Below are 8,460 nucleotides of genomic sequence, written 5' to 3'. Positions count from 1 at the left end.
TAAACCAATCCAGAAAGGTTAAATGTAGCCCAGTTTTAAAAGGCTTACCCTAAACCAATCCAGCAAGGCTGAAAGTAGCCCTAGTTTAAAAGGCGTAACGTAAACCAACCCAGAAAGGCTGAATGTAGTCCAATTTTAAAAGGCTTAACCTAACCCAGCCCAGAAAGGTTTCATGGCCTATTGTATCGTCCGTCAAAAGAATGTGAAAACCTCAAAGCTCTGTAAGGACATTTAGTCTCTGACTTTTCTTTTAAAGTAGTAGGTATGTGCATCTTCATTCAGTTTCGTAGGGCGTCATTTCAAGTTCTGTTATCTTTGTCTTTCCGAGTTTTTTTTTTTCTAAATCTAAATCGAATCGGAGGGGTGACAGGTCAACATGTCCTTCAGAATATTTTCTATCACCAAGAATTATTATTTGAATCACAAGTGACTTTTATATTGCTCAGGTGTCACGCTCATAACCTAAATCTCTGTATTTTTTAGGTGTCATTGTCGTCAGCCCAAAAGTCACCTCTAACATTCAGAATAAGGTCACTTCCTTATACTCGCCCTTCCGGAACGCATTTTCTCTCGTAGGATACCAAGTTTCATCTGCCCAAAGTTTAACGATAGGTTTTAAACGCTTTGTTTTCATTTCGAAAATCTCACTTCAACCCAGAACCTCACTTTCGTTAATTGATAGCAACATCATCACACATGTCACTGTCACCTACATTTTCGCTGTTGTAAGTGAGTCTCACTATCATCACGAAAGTGACTCCTAGACCCACCTAAATTTCGTCAAGTCAGTCATCATCATCATCATCATCATCATCATCATCATCATCATCATCATCATCATCATCACACACACACACACACACACACACACACACACACACACACACACACACACACACGTCACTGTCAACTAGAGCCTTGCCTTCATAGTTGGATCTCACCATCATCACGCGTCACTTTCACCCAGAGCCCCGCCTCCATAAGGCATTCTCACTATCTCACGTCATTGTCACTCATCCGAGCCGTGACTTCATTAATCAGTCTCACTATCATTATATATCTTATCGTCGTCCCTCCAAGGATTCTCATATGCCCAGAATCTCGCCTTTGAAAAAATTATATGCATCGTCATACAAGATTCATTGTTTATCTCTGTGCCGTCAATGTCAGTCTTACTTTCGTTTCTCAGTCTCAATTAAGCTTCTCTAGGTCTCTTTCTTTTTTTTTATTAGTTTCAATCCAAACCTCATTTCCCCAGTCTAAATCTTACCTACCTTCTCCTAATCTTAATCTTACCTTCTTGCCTTTAATCCCATTTTAGCCTCTTCTCCAGTGTGAATCTTACCCTTCCCTTCCCGAGTTTCAGTCAACTACCCGACTCTTCAGGCTTATTCTTAAATTTATTTTCGGAATCTCAAATCTACCTTGGTTTTATGAATTCTTATTTTATCTTATTTTTCCAATTGCAGTCTTGCATCCATGTTTCCAGTCTTGATATGTTCGGATCTACTTCCTCAGTCTTACATTCAGTTCGCCAGACACAGTCATACCATCTTTTTTTCTAGTCTCAGTCTTACATTCCTTTCTCGAATTCCATATTGGTTCTATCCAGTTTCAGTCTTAACCCCGTCTCCAGTCTCAGTCTTTTCATTTTATCAGTTGCAGTCTCTCTCTCCACTCTCAGTCTTACCTTCATTTTATCATTGGCAGTCTCTACTTCTTTAGTGGCAGTCTTACCCATGTTTTCCAATTTCTCATTTTAAACTTTCTCTGAATTCAGTCTTGCATCCATTACTTAGTCCTAATATTTTATTAGTTTCTTTGAGTCCTAATATTTTATTAGTTTCTCTGAGTCCTAATAATTTAGTAGTTTCTCTGAGTCCTAATATTGTATTGGTTTCTCTGAGTCCCAGTGTTTTATTAGCTTCTGTGAGTCCTAATATTTTATTAGTTTCTGTAAGTCCCAATATTTTATTAGCTTCTGTGAGTCCTAATATTTTATTAGTTTCCCTGAGTCCTAATATTTTATTAGCTTCTGTGAGTCCTAGTATTTTATTAGTTTCTCTGAGTCCCGATATTCTATTAGCTTCTGAGAGTCCTAATATTTTATTAGTTTCTGTGAGTCCCAATATTTTATAAACTTCTGCGAGTCCTAATATTTTATTAGCTTTTGTGAGTCCTAATATTTTATTAGTTTCTCTGAGTCCTAATATTCTGTTAGCTTCTGTGAGTCCTAATATATTATTAATATCTGTGAATCATAATATTTTATTAGCTTCCCGAGTCCTGATATTTATTAGTTTCATTATTCTCAGTCTTTACCTCTTTCTCTACTCTCCATCTTAGAATCTACGGCCTCCATCCATCTCTCTTGCAGTTCTCCCGTTTCAGCCAGTCTTGGTTCCCCCAGCAGCGTGTATTTTAGCCGCGATTCCGCAGTTCGTATTTCCTATTCAGGAGTGTTTTGCCTCGGAGGGAGAATGTTAAAGTTCGCGTCGGAGGGACGTGTTATGAACACGTCTCTTCTCTCGCCGCTTCTCGGAATTCGGATCAGGGCCGGCCTTCCTCGAATCAGGGTATCAGTTGACTGACTGACTGACTCTCTTCGTTCTCAGGTGGGTTCTGATAGATTTCGGTTGGGGGTTGGGGGGGGGGTCGGATCACTTTTGCACGCTTTCCTTTCCAGCCCTATTGATTATCGGTTTGTTCCGGCCGCTGTTCTTTCTGTTTTTTTTTTTTTTTTTTTTTTTTTGTGTGTGTGTGTGTGTGTGTGTGTGATAATCGTTCTGGCATTTTATTTCTCCCGTGTAGTTTGTCTTGAAATGGTCTCGGTGTTTGGACAATTTAGTCTGTCTTTGAAGCTGTTTGTGTACTGATAAAACACAACAGACGTGTATATATATATATATATATATATATATATATATATATATATATATATATATATATATATATATATATATATATATATATATATATATATATATATATATATATATATATATATATATATATATATATATATATATATATATATATATATATATATATATATATATATATATATATATATATATATATATATATATATATATATATAGGAATAGGTAGACCAGTACTTGAGAAAACATTCTTTATTGCACTAGTTTCGAGGTTCTAACACACCCCATCATCAGGCATCTAAAATAACAAATAAATACAATGAAAGAAAAAAAAAACACTCATTAAAATGAAATAAAATTAAACATCAGAACTAACTACCAAGAATTAAAATTGAACAGAACCGTTTAACCTATAAAAGCAAGAGTCAAGAGAGGAATACAAGGCAAATACAAAGATAGTTACAGAAGATAGACAGAATTAAAAACAAAGCAACTCAACTGACCGTTCATTATTACAGAGTGATGGTTTTTCTTTGATGGTATATAATGTTTCAATTGTGGTTAGCTCCACATCACTAGAACGACTGGCTAATATAGAAAAAGAATCTATACTCAGAGGATGATCATGCTGATGGCAGTGCTCACGAATGGCACTAAATGCTTGTTTGTTAAGTGGCCTGTTTGTACTAATTGATCGGCCTAGGTGTTCAAAGGCACGGACCCGAAACTGGCGCTTTGATTTACCAATATAAATCAAAGTGCCAGTTTCGGGTCTGTTTAATTTTATTTCATTTTAATGAGTGTTTTTTTTTTTCATTGTATTTATTTGTTATTTTAGATGCCTGATGATGGGGTGTGTTAGAACCTCGAAACTAGTCGCAATAAAGAATGTTTCCTCAAGTACGGGTCTACCTATTCCTTATTCGACTCCGCTTTCCACGGAATTCTTCTGTTGCATCTGTATGTATATATATATATATATATATATATATATATATATATATATATATATATATATATATATATATATATATATATATATAATATATACACATAAACAGTGAAAAATTATTTCGCATAGAAAAAGGACAGATGCTTATGTGAAGGTTGAATATTTCACTGCCAGAAGTCTTACTTAAAGACCTTACATTTTGTCTATAATTTATATCAAATAATTTCGAAGTAAATCATCTATTTTAATTTCTGAAAAGTAGTCTCTTTTTTTTTTTTTTTAGGAATTTTCCGTCTTGAGTATGAAGACTTTTCTCTGTTAAGCAATTCTCTGCCAAAAATATTTATTTTGGTGTTTATTTTTCATAGAAATTAAATATTTTGGCGTAAAATATTTTATCGTCCACGAACTGGGTAAAGTTGAGCATATCGATTAGCTTCCTCAGATAGAAGAAAAAAATATTCCTTATCTCTCATTGTCGTATAATTTCATCCGTTCCTGTGTAATTCATAAAGATATATACACATGTATTTTAGTAATAGTATTACCCGCAAGTCTAGGCAATGCTATTATTATAATCTTATAATGGTTCTTATCGAAATTAAATGCATATTTCGAGAGTTACGTCGAACTCTGGCCACAACTTGGAAAATATACTCCATGGAAATCTTGGAGCATCCGATGGCACGATTTAGGACTCTCTTAGTCCGTTGCAAGGCCTTGGAATTCTATTCTTGCTTCCCTTTTCCCGGACGCGTGCAATCTCTCCTCTGAAAATGTCTCCTTTGTCAAAAATTTTTTATTGACCCTATATTTTTCCCCTTTCCAAGTTCTTATTTCCTTTTGATTTGGTCTAGAATATGGCGTTAGGTTTTTTCCATTCTTCCACCTGACGCCTCCATTTGGCCTGGGCAACAAAAAGTTGGTTGGTCCTCCCGTCGGCTTCTACGCTGTACCTCGGCGCTGTGTGACTGGCTTCGGGAGTCACTGAGGCGTTGCTAAATGTCTTGCAAAGGCCAGGGACTGTCCCCAAAGGTCAGTTAAAGGCCAGTCTGTTGCCAGGGATCATTTGGAGAGCGAGAGAAGGTCGTCAGGTTGCAAGAAAAAGCAGTTTCGTCAGTTGTCATTCCTCGATGTTTTCCTGAGTTGAAAAGTCTTGTCTCTTAATGCAGCTGTACTCGGGAGAGCCGCCCGACTCTACTGCTCTTAGATTCCCCGACTCACATTGATGTTTGTTTATGTCTGTTTATGTTTGTTGAACCACGTATAAATAATTATTTCCTGCCATGACCTTCTTCATTACTTACTTCATTATATTCTGTGGAAGTTTGTAGTTCCTCGTTGGAGGGGTCGATATCGTACTCGGCTAGTACTCTGCTGGGCCTGCATTTGATTCTCCGACCGGCCAATGAAGAAGTAGAGGAATTTGTTTCTGGTGATGGAAATTCGTTTCCCGGTATAATGTGGTTCGGATTCCACAGTAAGCTGTAGGTCCCGTCGCTAGGCAACCTATTGGTTTTTAGCCACTTAAAATAAGTCTAATCCTTTGGGTCATCCCTAGGAGAGCTGTTAATCGGCTCAGTGGTCTGGTTAAACTAAGGTATATTTAACTTTTTTTGTGGAAGCTTGTGTTGCGGGTTAATTTATGCCTTGGGAATAATCATAGTAGTATTGCCGCGTCACAAAAGTACCACCATTATCACTGTAAGGACAACAACATCAATTTACCCTTCGGCCATTAGCTGTCACCCCTTTCATTCCTTTTACTGTACCTCCATTCATATTCTCTTCCATCTTGCTATCCACCATCTCCCAACACTTGTTTCATAGTGCAACTGCGAGATTTTACCCCTGTTACACCTTGCAAATCTTTCTACTCTCAATTTCCGTTTCAGCTCTGAATGACCTCACAGGTCCCAGTGCTTGCCCTGTGGCCTAAATTGTATACTCCATTCCATTCCAACATCAGTTTTGGCGAAGTTCAAGTTTAAGATTTGCTAAAAATCTTCTCATAATTGAGATTCAGTTTCTGACATTTCGGATTGCTGTATAGAAGTGCTGGCCAAGTAGCCGAACAGTGTCTGCATATTCTTTTTTTCATTTCTTTTATTCATGTTATCCTCATTCATGTTATCCCAGGCGACGAAGGACACACTGAAGGACATGTTAACCTATTCAGCAGTCTTGTCATTATTATTATTATTATTATTATTATTATTATTATTATTATTATTATTATTATTATTATTATTATTATATCCTGGAACAATCCAAAAATGCACGACCTTTCTTATACTTCCTCAGAGTAAAAAAGAACAAAAAATTTAAATACGTTATCAATAATTTCAGTGAATTAATGCAAATAGCAATAAGTAAATCATTTGGACAAAAGCCGACCTAATAAATAGAACGTCGTTACAAACGTAACATGAGAGAGGGTGACCGGTTGACGTATTTAGTAGCGTGAGGTAGGTGTGTGTGTGTATGTGTTCGTGTGTACGTTATGAATGAATCAGTGCCGGAGTGACACGTTGATGCCATGTTGAGCGAGTTATTGATGCGGAAAGCACACGGGAGCAGGGATTGAAGCCCCCCCTCCTCCCCTTTCCCCCTCCCCCTGTCGATGGAATAAATGGATATTATTATCTAACCCGTAGGGGGGTAAGTGCCGTCAGTGCGCCTCATGCGCCGCAATGTAGGCATTACTTAAGGATGTTTGCAGCGTCCTTTCGGCCTCTAGCATCAACCCCTTTCATTCCTTTTGCTGTACCTCCGTTCATATTCTCTTTCTTCCATCTGACTTTCCACCCTCTCCTAACAATTGTTTGACAATGCAACTGCGAGGTTTGCCTCCAGGTGCGCCTTTCAAACTTTTCTTACTGTCAGTTTCCATTTCAGCGCTGAATAACCGTACAGGTCCCTCCGTTTGGCCTTTTGCCTAAACTCTGTATCCTAGTCTATATTATCTGTATTTATATATATTGTTGGTCTCTTTGTGCAGTGAGCAGAGTTACTTCATTATTATTATTATTATTATTATTATTATTATTATTATTATTATTAATCTTGGGACGTCGAGTGAAGAGAAGCTTCACGATAAAACATTAATGTTGCTTCTTTGTGATTATTTATAACGTTCTGACTCTCGTGCGATGTCGTTATCCAAAATTTGAAAAACTGCACAGTACCAAGTCACGAAAATAATAAGCAAAAAATAAGAATATGTAACAGATCTTACATACCTGGGAAAGTCATTCCAATGACAAAAAGCTTTTTTTTTTTTTTTTTTTTTTTTTTTTTTTACAAAGGCGTGATTCCCATTTGATTTCAAAGACGGTTTCTTGACGTTTATAAGATTGAAAATCAAGGTTCTTGCTTATTCGGGGATTTTACAAGTATGTTAAAATCCAGTCTATCGACAGTCACTGTTAATTTGTTGAAAGTCTCTTAGAGCTGACTGTGAAAGCTCTGACAAGTGGTATGATTATCAGGTGAGCAGACCGCTCTATGTAGATCGATTCTGGTAGAACATATTATTATTCTTGAACTTGCATACTCCTTGCTGCCTTGTGAGCTGTTGAACGGGTGAATAATCTATGATCACAGACCATTAACTCAGCCAGTGGCAGATATGACTAAAATAGATCCTTTTGCGAATATTTTGTTGATGTATTTATATACAGGGACCGACCTTTTGTCATTCTGCGGGAGTTTGTGTACATAACCATGAAACTGTCACTGCTGAAACCATTTGATCTTAAAAATCAATGTAAATTTGAATCTTCCCTGAAAAATTGGTATAAAGTTTGAAGGCAAGTTCAAAACTATACAAAGTGTTGTAGCGGAGTACTTGATGTAAAGAGCACCTAGGATATTCACGTCAAGATTTGAGTCTTTCATGTCTATACCGTTTATGTACAAATGTTACCTGGATGACGCTTTTCACAAACAACAAATACATCACACTTTTTCAAACTGTTTTAACTTTTGAAAAGAACAAAAACATTATGCTTCTCTGAACTATTTCAACTTTTAAAAAGAACAAATACATCACGCTTTTTAAAAATATTATAACTTTCAAAAAGAACAAACAAATCAGGTTTACTTTAACTTTTAAAAGAACAAACGCATCACACTTTTCTGAACCTTTGTAGTACTCAGCATTAAAAGAAAAGATGTACGTTAGAAAACTGAAAGTAAGCATAACATTTCTCTGACATACTCGTCTTTACATTGCTTAAGATTCGTTGCCGCGTGCCTTCGGCCCCTAGCTGCAACCCTTTTCGTTCCTTTTACTCTACCTCCTTTGATATTTTCTTTCTTCCATCTTACTTTCCACCCTCTCCTAACAATTGATTCATAGTGCAACTGCGAAGTTTTCCTCCTGTTACACCTTTCAAACGTTTTACTGTCAATTTCCGTTTCAGCGCTGAACGACCTCATAGGTCCCAGCGCTTGGTCTTTGGCCTAAATTCTATATCCATTCCATCTATTCTTTAAGAATTTTTAAATGACGAAAATTCATAAGGGAAAACAGATGGGGGAGGGGGGGAAGAGACCCAGCAGATCTTGGCAGCAGAGAAGGAAAACCGCGATCATAACGTGCACTTATTAATTTTAGCAAAT

General features: G+C 36.8%; 1 protein-coding gene across 5 annotated transcripts in view; it reads left to right on the top strand.

Annotated features, from left to right (window-relative positions):
* The window catches only part of LOC136844945 (glucocorticoid-induced transcript 1 protein-like), a 226,763-nt gene that overhangs the window by 126,272 nt on the left and 92,031 nt on the right, over window positions 1-8,460 (top strand). The window lies entirely within an intron of this gene.

Source organism: Macrobrachium rosenbergii, chromosome 13 (assembly GCF_040412425.1).
Source record: "Macrobrachium rosenbergii isolate ZJJX-2024 chromosome 13, ASM4041242v1, whole genome shotgun sequence".
NCBI classification, from domain to species: domain Eukaryota; kingdom Metazoa; phylum Arthropoda; class Malacostraca; order Decapoda; family Palaemonidae; genus Macrobrachium; species Macrobrachium rosenbergii.
Note: the sequence above shows the minus strand (reverse complement) of the source record. Positions and strands in the feature narration are given on the sequence as shown.